Genomic DNA, 22784 nt, shown 5'->3' with positions numbered 1-22784 from the left:
ATGAAATAAGCAAAACTTTCTTTCCTTAGTTGTTCATTTTCTCGAAATCTAAAGGCACAACCTAGTTTCGAGCCAAACTTTTATGTATCTGAACATGTTATTACTCCAACCACGTGAAAGTGATAAACTAACACGTTTTGATTTTCGTCAAAAACAACTATGCAACATCTGCAGTTCTGCGCGAGACGACTGTTAGACCCAATTATATGTATCTGAGTTTAGCTAGACAACATGACATCGCCTACAAGCGTGATCGGGGATTTTTATTGAAGAAGCAGTTTCTGCCTATCTTCATACTATACTGACTGTCTTAAGTACTACTGTCAGACATTTGCCTGGCAATCCAGACTCCTTGCACCAGCCAAACGCTATTCCATGCCAACGGACATTAGTTTCTTCATGCTGACCACATCGCTCGCGTTTCATCCAAACTGCTCACGCGGTGAACGCACGTTTGAGTAGCCAGGCGCTAAAATAGAACTTTATTCTATTTTTGACTCGTGATGCGCTGCAAGTCTCTCTCTTCCATCTCCTCATTGGTTTGTAGGAGCATATGCCAACGTGGGTGATTGAAAGACGAATTGAGGTCCCCACTCTTTAATGCACCTTAAAGTTGGTTGCCAACCGCCATATAATGTCCAAAGAAGAAGGAGACTGAAGGAGGAAAGATTACTAGAAACTAACTAGGTTTACCTTTTTATCTGTGGATTAATTGTCGGAGTAGAGGACCTTGTGCATTTCAGGTAAAATAACAACCCAATGTTTATATCCCAGGACAAATTAGCTAGCAACAGCAAGCTAGCTAGCTGTCCCCAAATTAATATAGGTGGTTCAGAGTTCTTTTTATATTTAAACCTGCGGGTCCTGATCTCGTCTGGTGTGGATGGACAAAATCAACATGTTCGTGATGGCGCATGCGCATGCACGTTCTAGTCAGCATGTAAGGTATGGACATACTCTTTTCATGCCATTTCACCCAGTGCAAAGTTCTAATGTCATGGTGGGTGTAGATGTTAGCAGTGCTGTTGGGTGTAGATTTCAGCAGTGCTGTTGGGTGTAGATTTCAACAGTACTCTTGGGTGTAGATTTCAGCAGTGCTCTTGGGTGAAGATTTCAGCAGTGCTCTTGGGTGTAGATTTCAGCAGTGCTGTTGGGTGTAGATGTCAGCAGTGCTCTTGGGTGTAGATTTCAGCAGTGCTGTTGGGTGTAGATTTCAGCAGTGCTGTTGGGTGTAGATGTCAGCAGTGCTCTTGGGTGTAGATTTCAGCAGTGCTGTTGGGTGTAGATGTCAGCAGTGCTGTTGGGTGTAGATTTCAGCAGTGCTCTTGGGTGTAGATGTCAGCAGTGCTGTTGGGTGTAGATGTCAGCAGTGCTGTTGGGTGTAGATGTCAGCAGTGCTGTTGGGTGTAGATTTCAGCAGTGCTGTTGAGTGTAGATTTCAGCAGTGCTGTTGGGTGTAGATTTTAGCAGTGCTGTTGGGTGTAGATGTCAGCAGTGCTGTTGGGTGTAGATTTCAGCAGTGCTGTTGGGTGTAGATTTCAGCAGTGCTGTTGGGTGTAGATTTCAGCAGTGCTGTTGGGTGTAGATTTCAGCAGTGCTGTTGGGTGTAGATTTCAGCATGCATGGAGTGCCACAGTATGAGTCATAATACCCAGGGTTGCCCTGTTCGCGGTTTTCCCAATATTGGGCTACTTTGAAAATTATGTCCTGGGAGAAAATTGGGCTATTTCTATTGCTGCTGACTGTCAGGCAGTGACACAAAGTGAGTGAGTGGTGAGAGGAGAAAGAGCAGCACTTGCGCAAGTCGTGACAACTTTTACCAGTTATAGGTAGGCTATTTAGATTGTCATTATGGAGACACCTATTTTTTCCCCAATTTTTTTCCCCATTAAACATATTAACACTCTAGAACTGATGCACATCAATAAATAATGGAGACAAAGCATTGGAAAACAACTTTGGGTGGATTACATATATTCGCTTGAGGTGGTTTAAACTCCATTGTAATGTCGACTTCACTTTTAAAAAAATGGCTCCCGAGTGGCGCAGCATCTCAGTACAAGAGGCGTCACTACAGTCCCTGGTTCGAATCCAGGCTGTGTCACATACGGCTGTGATTGGGAGTCCCATAGGGCGGCGCACAATTGGCCCAGCGTCGTCCGGGTTTGGCCGGGGTAGGCCGTCATTGTAAATAAGAATTTGTTCTTAACTGACTTGCCTAGTTAAATAAAAAATCAAGCGAGAACTGTTTTACGCATGCTCAGTTCTTGGGTGTCGGGGACTGCGCGAGTGGACGTTTGAAATGGAAGTTATCGCGTGGTTCTTTTTAAAGGGAAAAGTCCTCAATGAAACTGACATTAAATGTGAAGAATGATACATTTGCCTCTGTTAGCCATCAATAAGCCTATTCATTTATATGCCATTGTAGGCTACTGTAGGCTACCATTTGATACAATACATTTGTTGAAATGACGATATCACTGGAGTTAATTTGCAAGTTAATTTGTGCCAATTGTGTAGCCTACCTGGAGCTGGCAAACGGGTTTAATAAAAAAAAATTATTCAACTAGTTAAGTCAGTTAAGAACAAATTCGGCCTAGGAACAGTGGGTTAACTGCCTTGTTCCGGTGCAGAACGACAGATTTTTACCTTGTCAGCTGGGGATTCGATCTAGCAGCCTTTCGGTTACTGGCCCAAAGCTCTAACCACTCTTTTCTGCTGGCTGCCCCACCACCACAGAAAGGACTGCGCTAGGCTGAAACACCTGCATTTTGAATCTGCCTTACTCAAGAAAGCAAAAAAGAGACCATGTTTATTAACTCAATGATTTGCCCTGAATGACAGGTTGCCACTGAAAAGGCCACTCTAAAATGTACAGTTTTGCAACACAACCCAATGCCACAGATGCCTCAAGTTTTGAGGAAGCGTGTACTTGGCATGCTGACTACAGGAATGTCCACCAGAGCTGTTGCCAGAAAATGTAATGTTTATTTCTCCACCATTAGCTGCCTCTGAACATTGTTTTAGAGATTTTGGCAGTACATCCAACCAGCTTCATAACCGCAGACCACGTGTAACCATGCCAGCCCAGGACCTCCACATCCAGCTTCTTCACCTGCACAATCGTCTGAGACCAGCCACCCGGACAGCTGATGAAACTGGGGGTTCGCACAACCAAAGAATTTCTACACAAACTGTCAAACTGTGTCAGGGAAGCTCATTTGTGTGCTCGTTGTCCTCACCAGGGTTACAATTGGCTCATTCATCCCCCTCCTCTCCCCTGTAACTATTCCCCAGGTCGTTGCTGCAAATGAGAATGTGTTCTCAGTCAACTTACCTGGTAAAATAACGGTAAAATAAAATAAATAAAAATAAAAAACCAGGGTCATGACCTGACTGCAGTTTGGCGACGTAACTGACTTCATTGAGCAAATGCTCACCTTCAATGGCCACTGGCACGCTGGAAAAGTGTGCTCCTCATGGATGAATCAGTTTCACAGATGGCGTTGTGTGGGCAAGCCGTTTGCTGATGTCAATGTTGTGAACAGAGGGACCCATGGTGGCGGTGGGGTTATGGTATGTGCAGGCATTAGCTACGGACAATGAACACAATTGCATTTTATCAATGGCAATTTGAATGCACAGAGGTACCGTGTCAAGATCCTGAGGTACATTGTCGTTCCGCCACCATCACTTCATGTTTCAGCATTATAATGCACTGCCCCATGTAGCAAGGATCTGGACACAATTCCTGGAATCTGAAAATGTCCCATTTATTCCATGGCCTGCATACTCACCAGACATGTCATCCATTGAGTATGTTTGGGAGGCTTTGGATTGATGTGTACGGCAGCATGTTCCAGTTCCTGCCAATATCCAACAATTTTGCATGACCATTGAAGAGGAGTGGGACAACATTCCACGTGCCATAATCAACAGCCTGATCAACTCTATGCGAAGGAGATGTGTTGCGCTGCATGAGGCAAATGGTGGTCACACCAGATACTGACTGGTTTTCCAATCCACGCCCCTATCTTTTTTTAAGGTATCTGTGACCAACAGATGCATATCTGTATACCAGGGTCCGAAATGAACACCCGCCAAGCGCCAAATGCGGGTAGATTTTCCGTTTGGCGAGTAAAAAACCGATTGGCCGTCCAACCTAAAGTCTGATACACTGTCAGATCTCCTTATGGTCCAGCTGTCCTCTCCAGAGATCAGGTAGTATGATCCAATAAAAGCTGTGTGGAGCAGGAGGCCAGACTTCATGGACCGTGTAAAGAGGGTGATTGCGGTAGAGAGTGAGGAGTCTGAAGAGGAGGTTTAAGTTTATTAAAATGATTAAGCATCTGATAGGTTTACAAAACCTTCAAATGTAATTTTATGTTTGATCCTTAAGTACATTTAATAGCAAATACTTTTTTTTGAGTTCAAGACTTTTTGAGTTGTATTCAGGCTGGGAAATTAAATCTAGCCACAGCCTAAATTAACCAGCATCTGAGTCTCTATTTTACCTGTATTTCTACTAAAAGTAAAGGATTTGTAGACCTGCTTCCCCTGTTTCCCCTTTGTATCAGGAGAGCACCAGTTCTATGTCCACTGCACTTCACATAATTGTATCTTACCATTGTTGTTGCCCAGTTTGACTTCTATGTACTCTTATTCATTGTATCTGATATGTTTTGTTTGTTTCATTGTGTGCCCACTGTTTGGCATTTTTGCACTCTAGAGTTGTTTTAAAATGTGCTCTACAAATAAACTTGATTTGATAAACCGTTGATCAATATATAAAAATTTTGTTTCATATTTTGCTCTGGCCTCTTCTTTAAGTTTGTATTCAACATAATACCTTATTATCTCAATGAAATGTACTGTACTGAAATGAATGTATATGTGACAGCGAAGTGAAGTGAAGATGTTGTTTCATACCTTCACCACCTGGGGGTGGCACGTCAGAAAGTCCAGGACCCAATTGCACATGGCGGGTTTGAGACCCAGGCCTCCAGCTTAATGATGAGCTTGGAGGGTACTATGGTGTTATATGCTGAGCTGTAGTCAATGAACAGCATTCTTACATAGGTATTCCTCTTGTCCAGATAGGATTGTGCAGTGTGATGGCGATTGCATCGTCTGTGGACCTGTTGGGGCGGTATGCAAACTGAAGTGGGTCTAGGGTGGCCGGTAAGGTGGAGGTGATATGATCTTTAACTAGTCTCTCAAAGCACTTCATGATGACAGAAGGTTCAGCTATCTTTGCCTTCTTAGGTACAGGAACAGTGGTCGCCATCTTGAAGCATGTGGGGACAGCAGACTGGGATAGGGAGCGATTGAATATGTCCGTAAACACACCAGCCAGCTGGTCTGCACATGCTCTGAGGACGCGGCTAGGGATGCTGTCTGGGCCAGCAGCCTTGCGAGGGTTAACACGTTTAAATGTCTTACTCACTTCGGCCATGGAGAAGGAGGGGGGGGGGGGGGGCGCAGCCCTTGTTAGCGGGCTGTGACGGTGGCACTGTATTATCCTCAAAGCGGACAAAGAAGGTGTTTAGTTTGTCTGGAAGCAAGACGTCGGGGTCTGTGACGTGGCTGGTTTTCTTTTTGTAGTCTGTGATTTCCTGTAGACCCTGCCACATACGTCTTGTGTCTGAGCCGTGGAATTGCGACTCCACTTTGTCCCTATACCGACATTTCGCTTGTTTGATTGCCTTGCGGGGTAATAACCACACTGTTTATATTCAGCCATATTCCCAGTTCTCTTTCCATGGTTAAATGCGATGGTTCACGCTTTTAGTTTTGAGCAAATCCATCCACGGGTTCTAGTTAGTGTAGGTTTTAATAGTCACAATGGGTACAACATCTCCAATGCACTTCCTTATAAACTCACTCACCGAGTCAGCGTATAGATCGATGTTATTCTCTGAGGCTTTCTAAAAACCTGTTTTCGTTATGGGAAAAGTCAAGGGGACTGAATACTTTCCGAAGGCACTGTAGGCGTTTGGCAAGCGGGAACGAAGGACACTGTGTGTTAGCTAGAACTCCGGTACACAGCAGGCGGGAGAGGTAGCTAGCTAGCACACCGGTAGACCCCGCTTGTTGGGTAGTGTTTTCCCGCAGTTCTGTTAACGACGGCGAGGGCCAGTGTTGTAGGTGTTCGGCAGGCGTTTAGGACACTGAGTGCTAGCAAGCTAGGACTCCGTTACACAGCAGGCGGATAGGTAGGTAGCTAGCAATAGCTAAGACACTGGTAGACAGCTCGCATGACCCATAACTGTTACAGTATTGTGTAAAAGAAAGAAAGCCGCCTGATCTGTATGTACAGTGCCTTCGGAAAGTATTCAGACCCTTTGACTTTTTCCATATTATGCTACGTTACTGCCTTATTCTAAAATGTATTAAATAAAACATTTTCTTCAGCAATCGACACACAATACCCCATAATGACAAAGTGAAAACAGGTTATTCGAATTTTGTTAAAATGTAGTAAAAATTAAAAACAGACCCTTTGCTATGGGACTCTAAATTAAGCTCAGGTGCATCCTGTTTCCATCGATTATCCATGAGATGTTTCTACAACTTGATTGGAGTCCACCTGTGGTAAATCCAATTGTTTGGACATGATTTGGAAAGGCACACACCTGTCTATATAAGGTCCCTCTGGAATCCGTGATGACCACACCCAGTGAATGAATCTTGTGAGAATGCCACAATTTATATTTCGACGGCAAAAACGTAAAGTTGGCGAGCTGTTGCTGCACAAATATATGATCCATTAACAAACAGCTGTGCATATTGGTCATGTCTGCTGTGCAACAAAGTAGCCATTCATTTGAACGTTTCTGCTTACGTCAAACAAAGTGTTACCCTTGCTTGAATATTCTACTCAAATCAACAAGCGTTTTCTGTCACTATCCAGTGATATTATGTCACTCTCCCCAAACACTGAAATTCATCCCAGGGGTAGGGTATAAGATCATTGTGATGATAATGGGGAACCACTGCTGGAAAGAGCTCCATTATTAATTGGTCAAATAACTCCCCAATTTCTACTTTCACAATAGCTGTTCAGGGCCAGAGCAGGCTAGACCACAGTCAAGAGCTGAGTCGGGTGTGAGACGAAAACGAAAATTAAGGAAGGATGGAGGGAAATAAATAAACAAATGACAATGCAGGGACAGGGATTGGAGGTGCAACAAGATTTTAGCCTTGACATTGTGGCCTAACAATCAGGTGATTATCTGAGACATTTCCTAATGGAAATGCATCAAGCAAATTATTGAGGGTATGAATTACCTAAGAATGTAAATGTATTTGTGTTTAATACATACAGGATGACATTGAAAGATTCTGTTTTATTTGTCTGACATTGTCATGGTTATCACTGTATCCTTGGAGAATATCTTGAATCTCATATGGTCACCTATACATTTGAAATGAATATTCGTTCATATTAGCAAGTTTGATGTGATTTCACCGGTGATGAAATTAATGTCAATTTGGAGTATATTGTTGACCCAATTTCAATCGCTGCTATTTCAGGTATGTGGAAGAACATGTTCAGAAAATAGGCGTTGCCATCAAAACACAGGGATTTAAATTTATCACAAACAGCTGGAAAAGAGAATCACTGACGGTATGTTTATAGCACCATGCCACCACTGCTCTGAATGTCTCTCAAAGCACTTTTGAATTTGAACCATGCTATGAAAAACTGATTTTGTATTCACCCAGTGGTGATTGAATAGCATAATAATAAACCTTGTTTATAATAATGATTGCTTACCAATGGTTTACTGTTATAAGCTCCATGAATGTAATTCATTATTGCCATTGCTATGCTATTGTATATATTCAGGAAATCTTCTTGACAGCTTTGGTGCTATGACGTTATTAAAGGGACATCACACTTTCACATATTTTCCACTCATTTGGAATTGAGGCATACAGCTGGATCTACACAACCAATGTTGTGGGATTTGCTGATATTGATATTACTCTACATTATTTGTACTCCATATAGTTGTACAAGACAATGCGATGAGAGGCCACTTTTTTTACTCGCTGAAGTGATGCCTGCATGCCTGTGTTAACATAACAGTACTGACAGTGGTGATAGCTCGCTCTGCATGCTGCTCCTTCCTCAGAGGAGCTGGGCTGCACAGAGAGAAATAGAGAGAGGGGGGGAAGAGGGAGAGCACATAGAGAGAGGGGAGAGCGAGAGAGCACAGAGAGAGAGAGAGAGGTGTAACTGCAGTATGATTAGGCTCGGGAAAAAGCTTATTTCTATCTCTCCCTCCCCTACTATTGTGAAAGAAATGAAGATGAATAATATAATTATAGTGAAGGATTATCTACTATATACAGGAAGGGCTTAAAGCCATGTGCGAGCCACAGAAAAGCCCCTGTCATTGAGATCAAGAGTGTCGCCTCGCCTGGCTACAGAAGGAGGAAGACATCTTTCTGACAACAAGTCCACACGTACCTAGACACTGTCTGTCTGTTCCTACCACCTCTCTCACCATCTTTTTATCTTCCACAGGGAAACGCCACGCTCCATCTCTACCCCCATTTCCGACCACTCCTGGAGTTTAAAGGTAGGTCCTCCCCTGTGGATTGAAATTCTTTCCGGAGTTCCAGTCTTTTTGTGGCACAATTTATATTTTTCTCTTGCGTGAGTAATAACATAGTTGATTACATTTTTAACATTTTTTAAAAACTTTTTTCTCCCCAATCTAGCCGCACTGCACATCCAACCCGGAAGCCAGCCGCACCAATGTGTTTGAGGAAACACCGTACACCTGGCGACCTGGTCAGCGTGCACTGCGCCCGGCCCGACACAGGAGTCGCTAGTGCGCGATGAGACAAGGATATCCCTGCCAGCCAAACCCTCCCTAACCCGGACGACGCTGGGACAATTGTGCGCCGCCCCATGGACCTCCCGGTCACGACCGGCTGCGACAGAGCCTGGGCTCTAACCCAGAATCTCTGGTGGCACAGCTAGCACTGCGATGCAGTGCCTTAGACCACTGCGCCACCCGGGAGGCCCTAGTAAGATTGATTGCCGTCTAATTTCCACAGCTTTATATTGGGCCTATATTTCACTGTTTATGCTGTATTCCTATTTTGACACCCATTTTCGTTTTCACAGTGGCAGGAAAGTCTGCCCACCTGTAACTTAATGACACTTCTGTGTGCTCCTGTCCATAATTCTTATGGGAAGCATATTTACCTCAGAACCACCACAGTGTCTGCTAAGTTTTCACCTGTTAAGTGTCCACCTGTTTTGTTAAGGGAGGTTTAAAACACACGTTTAAAATTCACACTTGAATAAATACCATTTCGTGGTAAACTGTTCACTGGTGCGGAGGCTTAAAGTTGTAAATCTGACCCAAGTGACTTTGTCCACAGTATCAGAACATTACATCAAATCCACTTGGAATGCATTGATTTCTTATTGAAGATCCAAAGATGACCACAGTAACCTACTGTTAATTGTTTCTCTCTATAGCATGTGTTTGTCTGATAGGAGCAAGAGGTTATAGGTTGTTCGTCTTGATGCTAATGCTCAATTCTGAGTCATCATAGTCTCTGGTTGCTTCTTTAAAGTATTGCACTAAGGAATAGGGTGCCATCTAGGACGTGTCCTCTGAATATATCAGGGAATTTACCACGTCATCTGTCCTACAGACTCTGTGTGCTTGCCTTTCAATCTCTTTTCTGTATTTATGAGATGGAGGTGAAATTATTGGGATTACATAGGACCATCAGATAAGGACAAATAACACTACGTATATATTGTTTCACAACAAGTACTGCTATCATCTTAGGATATGACACTTAGAAGATAGCTAGATGATGTGTCTGCAGCAAAACAAAGGGAGGGTGACAGAATGAATCAGATCCCCAACAATACAACAGCACACATGCATACACACCAATAGCATGGTGGCCGTTATGACGTACGGTATGTGACACTGCAGTAGGCTGGAGCTCCAGTATGGTGGCTACTAGGTATGTGGTAATCACAATGTAGATATGTTCTGGGTGGGTGTGCCCAAGGTGCCTCGGGCCAGGGGAGGGCTGTGCAGTGTGGTGCCACATTGACAGTGAGATGTGTAGTACAGAGAGAGACTGAGAGAGAGAGGGTTCACCGGGTGCAGAGTGCACACTGTACTGTACGGAGCTGTGAGTCACACACCCCATTGACGGCAGTGCGGTGGAGTCGGGACGACAGGAGGAGGAGCGGCTGAGAAATGTCACGGCCATTAGAGATGGAGCAGCCAAGGCACCCTCAGCCGCTGCCGCCGGAGAATCATCATGGATCTGTCCTGGATACAGTAGCCATTTATCTCCACACCACCCCGACACCAATGCCTCTCTCCAAAGACATGTTGAGATGTTATTAGGCACTGGAGGATGACTCATCGAAACGCTGTTTGATATCCTTCTTCATCTTTTGTGAGACTATTGGCTTTTGTTTGCTGGTTTATACTGTCTTTTAAGATGCGTTTCTTTATTTGCTTGCCACTATTCAGTACGCCTTGCAGTGAAGGGTGATTGAGCAGTTGTCAGAACAGAAAATGTGTACTCACTTCTGTGGAACAGGTGTTTTATAAAACAATATGCCTAGTATCATTTCCACAGAGTGTTGGAACACCAGTCTTTAATCAAACTCCTGTCAAGAAATGATTTGTTTTGACAGCCATCGGTTTGGTCCAACTCTGGTTGTGTATACTTATACTACATTACTCTGGGGCCATATGTATCAAACTACGATCAGCTACACCTGTCCATGTAATCTGATTCATTGTGATCTAAAAAGGCAAAACTGATCCTAAATCAGAGCTCCTACTTCGAGATGCTTGATACATGCAGCCCCTGTCCTATGCTGCCCCTCAGGGCCGCCTTGTCTAGCAGTCTTGGGTGATGCTGCATTTTTGCAGCCTTTGGCCTTTTCCTGGTGCACTGGATATGGCGGGTATGTATCCCTCTGTCTGAGGCGCCCAGCGCTAGCAGGGCCAGAGTAGAATGTCTCTTTCTTTACCTTTTCATCTTTCAAGAGGCTTATTTACGGCTGCTTACAATTAAGTAATCTATTAAAGGAACATGTCTGTACCCAATCTATCTGATTGGCTATTTTTAGAATTTCTTGTATAATGACAAGTAGCACAAGTTGTCTCGTGTCTGTCAACCCCTATAGGGGCAGACACAGGTGTCTGCGCTGGATCCTTAATGTCTTATAACTGGACCCTACTGGAGTGCAGTAACAGGAGCTCAAACTCGGTAACTGTGTTTGACATGCAGCTTGGTTGTGCCGTTGACGGGACCTTGCCCTTGAGTCTTGGTTGGGTTGTGAATGGAGACAAGTCCTGTTGGTGGAAATCTATGGAGACGTCTCGTCTCGAGCCGCTGGGGAGATTGATGCATTAGGGGAGCGAGCACAGAGCAGCCATGTTGATGCAGGAGAATGTTGGGAATGCTGATGTGCACCAGCAGCACAAGGCTGTGACAACCCAATGGGAGAGGAGGAGGGTAGGTATGTGTTTCAACATTCATCCATCCTGTTCTGATGCTGAGAGGGAAGGGGTTGGCCGGAGGGGGAGGGTCTGTCATAGCTACATTTAATGTGTATGCGTATGTGTGTGTGTATGTGGAGTCATGTTACCACCGCTGTGCGTTGCTTCACAGTCGTTCTTCACTGGCTAGCTTTATGTCTCCCTCCCCTCCGTAAAGCTGCCAGTTGAAGAGCTGTTGTGGGTAACTATGACTACAGAACTCTCTGCAGATGGGGATGTTAAGACATGATTCAATCTAATTCAAGGCCCCTGATACCCCTCAGGTCAAGGACAAATCTACAGTTTTATACAGAGCAATCACTGAATGGAATTCTTTACTAACTCACATTTTTCAGGCAAAAAGTAAATCCACCTTCAAGAAAACAATAAAAGTACATCTAATGTGTTCGACCATATTACTGGACAGAGACTAGAGAGCATCTACTGAATGTTAAATGTATTACCTGTCAGGTATTTTAATTGTCTGTAATGTCTAATTGTTAAATGTTTGTAATGTCTTAATGACAATTCTAATTGTTTGTAATGTCTTTTTAGTTCTGTGTTGGACCCCAGGAAGATTAGCTGGCGTTATGGCGTCAACTAATGGGGATCCCAGAGTCAAATTGAGGGTTGATCTCTGAGGACATGTTTTTGCCTGAGGAGTGGGTCAAACAATGTGTACTACTAGCTCTGGATCAAATCAGAGGGTTATTGAAGTAGTTTACAAACGATGAATCATAATTGTTACTGCAGGAGTATGCAAAATCATTTAGTTTAACAATTTTGAATGGACAGTTCTTGCATTCTCGCAGACTAGGGCCACGTCCTCGGCTTTCCAAGTATTGACCGCACTGCGGCTTTATGGGTAACAAATAAAACAGACATTGGAGCTGACAGCCTTCAGCGGGACTCCACTTCTTATTTATCACCTACAAGTTCTCCAGAAGGGCCACACTTTAGTCCAGAATCCAGTTCTGTATGTATGCACACAGCCAGTCCCAATTCACCCCTTCCTCTTGGACTCTAACCCGCTAATGTTTGCAGATATGTAAGGTGGAAGCAATATGGTGGAAGGTCCACCACTACACTGCTTATACCTATCCATACACTACAGATCGGCTAACGTTAAAGGGTTAGGTCCAAGGGGGAGGGGTAGGGAGCGAATTGGGGCCTGCTGACCCAGTTGGCGTGTGTTGTCGATGTTACGGACTACCTGTATGCTGAGATCTCCCACCTAAAAGCAGAAGAAGTTCAGTCTGGTGACGTTCGTGGACATCCCGGGCCTGTTGAACGGGGACTCGTTCCCTTCTCTGGTGTGGCTTCACATACAGTAAATGCACGCACGCACGCACGAACACACACACCCTGATCACATCACATAGGTAGGACTGCATCACCTTGTGTAATCATTCTGGTATGTTGGTGGGTGGGTGGGGGGGTGTAACAAAGAGGATGCCTTTTGAAATAACTCTTAATCTTTTAGAAAATCACTACCTTGGGCTGCCTCTTATCTTTACGTGTCTCTCCAGGGGAGCAGGCGGACCTGGTTTTGTGTTCTTCGACCCCGTGGGCCAGGCGCTGTGCAAGCGCACGCTCAACATCGTGAAGAAACTTAGCGATAAGATTGCGGACAAGCTGCGATTCTACCTCAGCAAGGCAGACGAAGCCGGGAGGGAGATGGACAGACAGGTCAGTTACTCTTTGATGTCCGTTAAACCTGTATCTAGATCTCTAGATCCCTCTGCTGTCCATGAAGTGACTGGATCGATGTCTGTAAAGAAACATGTGTTTATACTAGTTGGTTCAGAACTGGGTGGTATTACATTTTAAGTGATAATGCCAGAGAAGCCAATGTTTGGAGAATATATTGGCACGGGTGTTGTTATTATATTGGCCGGCAAATTATGCCAATATATCCTCCAAACACCTGCTTTGAGGTGTGGTGGAAATGTAATATTCATTACATACTATATTGTTTAATTAGACATACTATGCTCTTTTTACTTAGAGAATTGTCCATTGCTATATGTTAATTATTATAATATTTTTTTTCACCTTTATTTAACCTTTCTAGCTCAGGGGTTCCGCTAGCGGAACACCCACAACATTCCACTGAAAAGGCAGCGTGCGAAATTCAAAAATATTTTTTTAGAAATATTTAACTTTCACACATTAACAAGTCCAATACAGCAAATGAAAGATAAACATCTTGTTAATCTACCCAATGGTGTCCGATTTCAAAAATGATTTACAGTGAAAGCACAACATATGATTATGTTAGGTCAGAGCCAAGTCACAAACACACACAGCCATTTTTTCAGCCAACAATAGGAGTTAGAAAAAGCAGACATAGTTAAAATTAATCATTAACCTTTGATTATCTTCATCAGATGACAGTCATAGGACATCATGTTATACATGTATTGTGTGTTTTGTTCGATAATATGCATATATATATTAAAACAAATCTCAGTTTACATTGGCGCGTTACGTGCAGTAATGTCTTGATTCCAAAACATCCGGTGATTTTGCAGAAATACTCATAATAAACATTGATAAAAGATGCAAGTGTTATTCACAGAATTAAAGATAAACTTATCCTCTATGCAACCGCTGTGTCAGATAAAAAAAAAAAAAACTTTACGGAAAAAGAATAATCTGAGAATGGAGCTCAGAGCACAATCCAGCCAAAGAAATAGCCGCCATTTTGGCGTCAACAGAAGCTACAAAAACACTATAAATATTCACTTACCTTCGAATAACTTCATCAGAAGGCACTCCCAGGATTCCCAGTTCGACAATAAATGACTGATTTGTTCCATAAAGTCCATCATTTAGCCACTTGTTGTTAGCATGTTCAGCCCAGTAATCCATTTTCATGACGCACGAGCAATCCCTCCAGACAAAAACTCAAAAAGTTCCGTTACAGGTCGTAGAAACAAGTCAAATGATGTATGCAATCCATATTTAGGATGTTTTTAACATTAATCATCAATAAGGATCCAACCGGAGAATTTCATTGTCTGAAGAAAGAGCATTGGAACGAGAGCACTCTCTCTCGTGAGCGCGCTCAATGAGACCGAGAATTACTCCAGACCACTCAGTAAAATAGCTCCTATGAGCCCCTCCTTTATAGTAGAATCATATAACCAGAATCTAAAGACGGTGACATCTAGTGGAAGCCCTAGGAAGTGTTTGCTCATCCATAACTAAAAGTGATATCATTTGGCACTGTTTTGAAAATCGAGTTCTCACTTCCTGTTTGGATTTCTTCTCAGGTTTTTGTCTGCCATATGAGTTCTGTTATACTTACAGACATAATTCAAACTGTTTTAGAAACTTCAGAGTGTTTTCTATACAATAGTAATAATAATATGCATGTATTACCTTCTGGGACAGAGTAGGAGGAAATTCAGTTTGGGCACGCAATTCGTCCAAAGTGAAAATGCTGCCCCCTGTCCCGAACAAGTTCTCATTTACAACTGCAACTTGGCCAAGATAAGGCAAAGCAGTGCGACAAAACAACAACACAGAGTTACACATGGGATAAACAAACGTACAGTCAATAACACAATAGAAAAATCTGTATACAGTGTGTGCTAATTAAGTAAGGAGGTAAGGCAATAAATAGGCCAATAGTGGCGAAGTAATTACAGGCTTGTCTTGTGTTGCTTAGTCATAAGACTGGACTTACAGCTAAGAGCCGTTTGGGTGCAACCGCAGCATGTGACATCCCGTGGGTTTACTATCTACAGGAAGTCACATGTATGGAAACTTGCAGAAAGGAGCACATGATAGTGTTTTCTGTTGTGAATACAGTTAGACGGTTGAGCCCTCTGGCTATCAACCTCATGCTATCTTAAATCTGCACAGACAACTAATTGCCTTTTACACACTATCTGCTGACTGGCACATATACAAAAAGGATGTACTTCTCTATAAAAGCTGAGAACCGACACTGTTCGTTGGGCATTAACTGCCCAACTGTTGAAGTGCATAGTTAACTGCTCAATCTTTTACAAATCTTAAATAAAGTGTTGTTTGAAAGAATCTGCAACCTCTCTTCCTTTTGGTTAGAATTACCACAACAATTGGCGACGAGGATGGGACGCTAACTCCGCTTACTGATCGTTCCTGAGGAGACCGAGGTTAACTGCACACAGGGTCTACAGTAGACGCGGCTCAGGGTAACCACACTCAGATTAAGCGCAGCAGAAAGGGACCCGCCTCGGACTGGCAGGGAGCGTCAGTGAGTGTATACAGTGGTTCCTCCTTTAAAAGTTGCGAACTTATACCGCGGGACTTAGAGGTACCCAGCATCATGGCGTCATTGCTCCAGACCACCACAAGGGGGAGTTACAGCACTCATTATGCATTTGGGTCCCAAGGTTTTTATATGACCAATCATATAGAGGGGTTTCAATTACGAATTTGACGCGAGCTACCCGTCCCTGGTGACTTTCTTCAGCAAAGATGGCTAACATAACATTACGGCGGAAGCAAGTGTAAGTAATTTTAACATCATAACGAGTCAAGCAAAAAATTTACAATTGAGAGGAATATTTTAGTTCATGTAGAGACAAACGATTGTGCATATTTTTTGGTCATAAAGTTAATTTACGAAAATCGCTATTTAGCAAGTTAGCTGACTAGCTAACATTAGCCAGCTAGTTAGCTGGTGTTATGACATGAGTATGACATTCTAATTCTAATGTTTTAGGGACTCCTGAGAAAACCAGCAAACCAGGCTGTCGTCATGGGACGCAGTGGATGTAAAGAATCCAGCTAGCTAAAGCATTTACTGCAAATTGAATGTACAATTGTGTAAGCTTGCCTTGCCGTGCAATGCAGCTGATGTAACATAGTTAGCTAACTATTTAACGGTAACTAACTCACTTTTGTACATCGCACTGGTCCGTATAATTTACCTTATTTTAGCATCCAAAAAACGTAATACTTCCAGATCAACTGTAATATCAATACCATTGTAAAGCACAATTTCTCCCCTTTCCAACAAAACCAATGATGAGACCTTTATGATGCCCATCTCTGCATGATTCAAGAAGGCAATGAGCTCCGTCGGGTCTTTTTAAAAATGGCAGGTGGGGAAGCGAAACCTACTGCGTGATAGTGAAAGGGAGAGATATGTAATGTGGGGAAACGGCTTTTTTCACCAGATCTGTCCAACTTATCACCTTATCACCTCTAAAATGTAAATAAAACACTATAAAGAGTTTATATAATTTGTTATTCCATACCTATTTGAAGGTTTGTGTCGAATTTGAATCAGGTTTTTAGGGCGGCGCTAAAGTTATCTTCAGAAGTAAACAGCGGCTTTTGAGAGTCATGATGGCTTGCAGTTATGACGCAAAAATGACTAGGTAACGTTATCCCCCTTACCCTGTCCCTTTCTTATTTTTAAACGGTGAGAGAAGCGCTACACCTGGTGGAGAGAGGCTGTAAGACACAGAATTAGTTGCTTTATGTGTGCTGTACGTTACGTCATGACACGACACAATTTAACGTACAGCGTCGGAGGGGTCAGTTTTTTCAACTTTTCTCCAATACTATTGATCCATTACCATGTCAATCAACGCATGAATAGAAACGTAGTTCACATCCTAGATTTGGATGTCAACACAGTCGCTGCAGTCCCATTAGTTTTCATTGCAGCCTCGTTTGAATGTCGTGGTTGCGTAAATTTGTACGGAATGGGGTTAGTCACCATTACTTGCTTATTGTGTAGTGGAGGATAAGAATAATTGTATGCCTATGGATGTGTAGCTAGCTACAGTATGTAGCCGATCTGTGTATGCACCCTAAAATGTTAGGTTCTGAACTAATATTCATATCTATCTATGAACCTCAGCTATCATAGTTTTTGCATCAACTTCAAGTCTGAATGGCATTAATGAAGCCTATGGATTGAGTAGAATATAATAACTGTATTGTGCCAAGGATGCAAGTCGTATATACATGTACTGTAGTTATTACCACGCATGAGATCCCCACATTGTAGCCTGTACATTGAATATATTCACTGATCATGTACTCTTCCTTGGCAATTAAAGGTGCAGTTCAGGTATGAATCTCTGTGAGACATTCTTTTTCAGTCATATCCAATACCAGATGTATCAAACTCCATTATTTGAATGATGCTGTGTCTGCATGTATGTACTACAATTATACACTTCAACAGTGTTTACCACTCCTTGTCACGACTTCTGCCGAAGTCGATGCCTCTCCTTGTTCGGGCGGTAGAGAGAGTTAACCAGGATGTGGGTAGGTTTGTGGTCTGGCTCTCGACCAGAAACCTGCCCGTCCGCCTGCCTTGCCGGAAGCTGGGTCTGCGGTTTGTGGGACCATTTAAAGTCCTGAGGTGAGTGAACGAGGTATGTTATAGGTTACAGCTTCCCCCCAATTACCGTATTAACCCCTCGTTCCATGTGTCTCTCCTCGGGCCGGTGGTGGCTGGCCCGCTCCAGGAGGCTGAGGTGCGGGAGGTTCCTCCACCCCCTCTGGATATTGAGGGGGTCCCGGCGTACTCCGTTCGATCCATCCTGGATTCGAGACGTCGGGCGATGGGCCTTCAGTACCTTGTGGACTGGGAGGGGTAGGGTCCGGAGGAGAGATGCTGGGTTCCGGTGGAGGACGTGTTAGATCCTTCCCTGCTACGAGAGTTCCACCGTCTCCATCCGGATCGCCCTGCGCCTCATCCTCGGGGGGGGGGGGGGGGTACTGTCACGACTTCTAACGAAGTCGATTCCTCTCCTTGTTCGGGCGGTGCTCGGCGATCGACGTCACCGGTCTTCTAGCCATCATTGATCTATGTTTCATTTTCCATTGGTTTTGTCTGGTCTTCTTACACACCTGGTTCCAATCCCATTAATTAATTGTTGTGTATTTAACCCTCTGTTTCCCCTCATGTCCCTGACAGAGATTGTTTATTGTTATGTTCATGTTCTATGGATTGGTGTGCGACTGGTTCTTGTACTCACATTTATTTTATCATGGACTTTGGTTTTGGAGTTTATGTTTTAAGTTATTAAAATATTCAATTTATACCAAGTTTAATTCTCCTGCGCTTGACTTCCCTGCCACCTACATACACGATGTGACACTCCTGCTCCTGGGACATCAATGATTACACATTGTAGCTATGCAATAGAGAAGAAACGTGATTTAAGTAAAGGCTGATTTGTAATTCATATATACAGAAATACACCTATAATACTTCATCTGCATTAATCTGATGACACAGGATAGTTGTGTAGTATTCCAATGAGATACTTAATTTCAACCAGTGGAGAATGTGAAACGCTTTATTGAAAGTTCATTATCCAGGTGTTATAAATACATAATACATGCATTATAAATATTATAATTGTAATATTCTAAATACAAGTTCAAGCTATACTTCAATGCACATATGGTGTGCATTATAAAAAAAGAGGAAGAAAGAGGAGGTGGGGAGAGAGGTGTAGAAGACAGAAAACAAAAGAGGTAAAACAGAGAAGCAGGGAAGACAGCATATGATTAATGAATTACAGTGCTACCCTAATATTCTCTCAGTTCATCACAATTACATAGTGTCTCTTGCGGTGTCTCCTAACCAACCTCCGGGCCGACTGGGAGCCCAAAGCTATCTTAAGAGCGGGTGAGGTGGCGTTGACGGGACTGGCTTCCTCTCTCACATCAAAACATACCTGCAGACGAGAGACAGATGGATAGCGAGAGAGCACGATTAAGCTTTGTTTTTTAAAATTCTAACACGGTCAGTCATCATAATCATCAGGAGGTGAAATGCAAAACTGACCTTGGATCAACTCTGGGACTACTACATCCCTATCTGTATTTCAATGTAAGGCATCTCTTTAATTATACTTCCTGTATAATATAAGTATAATATCCCTTATAACAAATAAGGATAACATTGGATAGATAGATGCATGTGACAAGGATAGCAGGATCATATCAAGGATAGTGTCACAAATTAATATAAAAATACCACTTAAAGCCTGATTATGACTTGATCATTTGAATCAGCTATATACAAAAATGTATCGGCAAAAACAAAAATGTGCACCCCTTTGAGTCACCAGGACCAGGACTGAGAACAGTTGCTCTTCATTGGGACCTCTTAATCTGCAGACAGGCTTTCACAACTCTCTGTATCTGAGGACAGAAAACCTCACAAGAAATAGACTACACAAAAGTACCTGCTCTATCTAGAATAGCCTAGTCTCTCACTTTGACAGCTGGGCCTGCTATCCTTTCACCCTCCTCCAAAAAATACAAATGTTTGCCATTATCAAGAGTGGCACTGGGGATAAAACAATATCCTACATAGTGTGGGAGGACAGCACCTAAAAATGCTGTAGACTCATAACTAATCGAAGAGCATGCATGTATATGTCCTGACCAAAAGATGAGGAGTCAGTGGTACTGTAGGGTTCACTTGATGTTGCAGCACAGCAAGATTCTCAGTAGACAGGGGGCATGGGATGTCAGGAACAATTACCCCATTGTCAGTGTTTCCAGATCCCAGATTATCCTCCTGATAAAGCAGGTCCTCCACCTGCTGAATCTGGAATAATCAAAATATAAATTTGGCAGCAACAGGGGCTTGATAGTCCAGTGAAATGGCTGAGTGTTTATGTGGTGTAAATCTTAAAATTAGCAGTTGACATCTTAAGGGTTTTTAAATTAATGCATGTGAGACAGGTTCCATGTACAACAAGACAGGCAGAGAGGAAGAGAGAAAAAGAACACAGAACAGTTTAATTACCTCTGGTTATGGACACTTTTGCCAGCAATAAAGCTTCCACGGCCTGTTCCTTGGACAGTGAACATACATCTGGCAATATCTACATTTTCGACCCCTTGATCAGCTCGCACTCTGAAAGTAAAGAACATTTTTAACAATTTAACTGAGATATGACCGTCCAATCTAAAGCAGCAGATGTCATTTTCAGGATACGTCAATACAGCACAGAAAGCTTAACACCAGACTGGTATTGTGGTTGTTCATTAGGTGATGGGAAATATGCAATATGCATACAAGGGGGAGCAGGAACAGGGGTAGCAGGAACAGTATTTTTGCCAAGCAATGCTACGAAGCTGGATCATTCTGGCAATGATACATGCACCATCTACACGCTGCAAAGACTCCCTAACTCTTCGCCATAGTACACGATGGCCCATTGATTGGAGACTTCCTTTGACCATTCTAAAGCCCCCATGGGACATCCTTGCTTCTTTGGGATATGTGGCAGCATTTTCACGTTTGGATGAAAAGCGTGCCCAGAGTAAACTGCCTGCTACTCAGGCCCAGTTGCTAATATATGCATATTATTAGTAGATTTGTATAGAAAACACTCTGAAGTTTCTAAAACTGTTTGATTGATGTCTATGAGTATAACAGAACTCATATGGCAGGCGAAAACCTGAGGAAAATCCAACCAGGAAGTGGGAAATCTGAGGTTTGGACATAAATGATGGACTTTATCGAACTAAACAAACATTTATTGTGGAACTGGGATTCATGGGAGTGCATTCTGATGAAGATCATCAAAGGTAAGTGAATATTTATAATGCTATTTCTGACTTCTGTTGATTCCGCAAAATGGCGGGTATATGTTTGGCTTGTTTTGGTCTCTGAGCGCCGTACTCAGATTATTGCATGCTTTTTCCGTAAAGCTTTTTTTAAATCTGACAAAGCGGTTGCATTAAGGAGAAGTATATCTATAATTCTGTGCATAATACTTGTATCTTTTATCAAAGTTTATTATGAGTATTTCTGTAAATTGATCTGGCTCTGTGCAAATTCACAGGATGTTTTGGAAGCAAAGCCAAATGTAAACTGAGGTTTTTGGATATAAATATGAACTTGATCGAACAAAACATACATGTATTATGTAAAATGTTGTCCCGGGAGTGTAACCTGATGAAGAATATCAAAGGTTAGTGATTAATTTTATCTCTATTTCTGCTTTTTGTGACTCCTCTCTTTGGTTGGAAAATGTCTGTATGCTTTCTGTGACTAGTTGCTGACCTAACATAGTGATATGTTGTGCTTTCGCCGAAAAGCCTTTTTGAAATCGGACTCTGTGGTTGGATTAACGAGAAGTTTATCTTTAAAATGGTGTCTAATACTTGTATGTTTGAGAAATTTGAATTATGAGATTTCTGTTGATTGAATTTGGTGCCCTGCAATTTCATTGGCTGTTGGCGAGGGGTTCCCAGACAGGTTAATGTCCCTGACTTTCTGGTCTAACCCTTCATCTGACACATCAGAATAGCATTCCCTGACAGAGATATTGTGTTCTTGCATCCTTCTGTAAAAAAAGATAACCGTTACACTGTCATTAAATATGATTATATATTGACTATGAAACAATTAGGACATGGCCTACTTATGAGTTGCCATGAAAGAAAGTTAGATGAATTCAACTGAAAATGGCGATAACAGGCATTCATAGCTAAATGTTTTTGGTTAGCTTGAGAATAATAATTGCATGATTTATCATTCTAAGGTATGTATGTATCTATGTAATATAGTAGAATGTTATGAACCGACACTGAATCGTAGGAGCTAACTACTAGCTACAGTGGGGAGAACAAGTATTTGATACACTGACAATTTTGCAGGTTTTCCTACTTACAACGCATGTAGAGGTCTGTAATTTTTATCATAGGTACACTTCAACTGTGAGAGAAGGAATCTAAAACAAAAATCCAGAAAATCACATTGTATGATTTTTAAGTAATTAATTTGCATTTTATTGCATGACATAAGTATTTGATACATCAGAAAAGCAGAACTGAATATTTGGTACAGAAACCTTAGTTTGCAATTACAGAGATCATACGTTTCCTGTAGTTCTTGACCAGGTTTGCACACACTGCAGCAGGGATTTTGGCCCACTCCTCCCTACAGATCTTCTCCAGATCCTTCAGGTTTCGGGGCTGTCGCTGGGCAATACGGACTTTCAGCTCCCTCCAAAGATTTTCTATTGGGTTCAGGTCTGGAGACTGGCTAGGCCACTCCAGGACCTTGAGATGCTTCTTACGGAGCCACTCCTTAGTTGCCATGGCTGTGTGCTTCGTGTCGTTGTCATGCTGGAAGACCCAGCCACGACCCATCTTCAATGCTCTTACTGAGGGAAGGAGGTTGTTGGCCAAGATCTCGCGATACATGGCCCCATCCATCCTCCCCTCAATACGGTGCAG

This window comes from Salvelinus alpinus, chromosome 5 (assembly GCF_045679555.1).
Source record: "Salvelinus alpinus chromosome 5, SLU_Salpinus.1, whole genome shotgun sequence".
NCBI lineage: Eukaryota > Metazoa > Chordata > Actinopteri > Salmoniformes > Salmonidae > Salvelinus > Salvelinus alpinus.
This window is presented reverse-complemented; position numbering follows the sequence as displayed.